General features: G+C 51.8%; 1 protein-coding gene across 1 annotated transcript in view; it reads left to right on the top strand.

The window, feature by feature from the left end:
- Positions 1-2,570, top strand: part of LOC113202888 (endocuticle structural glycoprotein SgAbd-8-like) — a 7,491-nt gene that overhangs the window by 4,553 nt on the left and 368 nt on the right. The gene's annotated exons all lie outside the window — the stretch shown is intronic.

The raw sequence follows: 2,570 nt of genomic DNA, 5'->3' as shown, positions 1-2,570 counted from the left end.
CCACCCAACGCTCCGTCAATAGGGTGCTTGGAGCCCACGGCGGAAACCATAAAGTTTTGGCCGAAAGTTATTGGGATTGTGAATTCAATCCTATTAACCGGCTTCGCTTCGTATGTGTTTGTCATCTGCTTTAATTTACGATGTTTAGCTTGAAATGTTTTTTAAAGCGACACAGGACTGGGACTTGAAAATTCGGGCAAAAAACAACAACAGCTACATCGAGTTTAAAATCTAGATGGACCGTTGGCAGCTCGCTCGTTACTGGAAGCCCTGATTCCTTCTTTTATCATCTCAAGCGCATTGTGCATTAGCAGAGATTCTGTTGGCTCGGGGCTGAACTCTACATTGTGTGTACTAACAGAAGTAGTGTCCACTTAAGTGGATGGGTTCATGCTGCACAGTCGTCATAGCCAAACTGTGCTGTTGACAGGCGTCCGTACTATTTGTCTACTCACATTTGGCCTTAGGAGCCGTAGTTATTTTGGATGGAGAAACTTGCAATCCCAAGTTCTACTATATTGCTAAAGAACGGAGAGAGGACTCAATTCCTCAAATATGCAATTCTCCTTACTGGGAAATCAAAGGTGCTAAGTCATCTATTTAAAAGGCAGTAAAGGTTTAGTGCCTTTACTAAGCCAGTAAAACTGCCAAAGGCACTAATTTTTAGCACCATTAGGCTTCTTAAACTTTCTTTAGCACCCGTGAAACAGCACGAGTAAGCAACTTTTTTTTTCAGTGTGGCTTTCAATTAGTATAACGCAACTACCGCTCAGCATATCGGCCCAAGAATAATTTGAAACTCAGCTAAATCACCTCCACTGACCTCTGACCGACCGACAAAACACCGAGTTAGTTGACCACCTCCTGGGTGAGAGGTGAGGAGGGAGGGACGTGTCCTCACTGTCGCGCGGCCAGTGTCTGTCGTCGGTCAGCGAGGAAGACTTTGAGGACCTCTGACAGACCGAAGCTCTACGACGGCCTATCGCAAGTAATCAACAACCCTAGTTATGTGTGATGGACTAGGCGACACGGCCCATGCCACACATTATGTTATTCAGCTCGTCGCACGCGGGGTGACCACATTGAGGCCACACCGACACGGACCACGCTTGCGGAGCGACCACAAAAGACGATGACGCTCAGCTTTTAGCACGTGCTGCGCGACAAAATAAATCACAGCCCTGCATATAGACCGAGTGGGATCGACTGTAGAGCACAATAACGTATAATATGGGTCAGTGTTGTAAGTTTTAGACATATATGTACCTATATGTTTTTCCTCTAGTTGGCTAGAACTGCAAACACTTTACATCTTGTTTGTTTTTTACACAAAACACAAACACAACATGCATATAGCTCGTTGTCGAAGTGCCCTGGGTACATACTGTGAGTGGGTGCTCCCACTCCCACGACTGTCATAGGCATGGCAAAAGTGTTGTGTTCCAATCCTCAGGAGCGCACCACCAGCGACGCGACAACCGCGGCAGGACGCTCACCACTTAAATGAGTGAAAACTACTCACGCTGCGACATCAGTGATGAGTCATCCGGGCTGGCGTGGCGCGGCGTGGCGCGGCCACTGACTGCAGTAAAAGGAATGCCGGTCACCGGGAGGGCTTGGCCGGCGGGGGCCGAGCAGGTCAGGTCGGGACTGGAGAGCAGGGCCTGCAGCGCCACTGGGAGCTCAACCTCCGCTGCCGGTCCAAGGGTCGAGAAAGTCCTGGGGGCCTGGGAGGCCAGAACTGAGAGGTCAGCGGCGTCCGTCAGGTCCCTACACCTGGTCAGGTCGATCCTGGTCACCGCCGTGTCCACTCGAAGGGTACCCAACACTGTCTTGCTCCAACCTCACTCTGGTTGACGGCGTGCTCGTTGACGACGGTGAGGCGACGCAGGCGGCCCTCCCGCTCTCGCGGCGTGCTCGCGTTGGAGCGCCGCGACGCGGAGCGAGGTGGAGATCGAGTCGCAGCGCGAGGAGCTCGACGCCAGCGGGAATCAGGACGCGTCCGTTCGTTGACGGGGACGAACCAGCACTGGGCGCGCGCTCCGCAGGCCGCCGGAGGCCCCGGCCCGTCCGCTGTGCCGCCACGCCCCGCCACGCCCCGCCATGCCCCGCCATGCCCCTCCAGACTCAGTGTTAGGCCCTAGGAAAGGAAGCTCGTGTCCCCCGCCCATCGGCCGGACCACCGGTAGCAGCCACGTGGGGGAGCGAGGTGCGGAGGGGGTTGGGAGAGCTGGAGCACCCCTAGTACGCCGAGGGTCGAGGGGGCCGCAACTTCCACCAATCGGTGTACAGATTTCAATCCAGTCATTTTCCAGTCACTATCCAGTCATCCAGTCACCCAATCCCCAATCATCAACAAGTCGGATATTTTTGTCATAACTTGAAAGACAGAGGAGTACTCTTGATATAATGTCACCAGTATGTACATCTTATAGAAATTCAAATAAGAGGATAAAATTAGCAGCAGACAATACTTTTTCACAATAATTACAATGACACAAATTGTTTTAGGTGAAGGTAATCATTTTTCATTTCCGTAACTTTCTTAAAATATTGGAGTTTGTGTTTTC

This window comes from Frankliniella occidentalis, unplaced genomic scaffold (genome assembly GCF_000697945.3).
Source record: "Frankliniella occidentalis isolate FOCC.00 unplaced genomic scaffold, Focc_3.1 Scaffold213, whole genome shotgun sequence".
Lineage (NCBI taxonomy): Eukaryota > Metazoa > Arthropoda > Insecta > Thysanoptera > Thripidae > Frankliniella > Frankliniella occidentalis.
The sequence above is the reverse complement of the archived record's forward strand: the minus strand, read 5'-3'. Positions and strand labels throughout refer to the sequence as shown.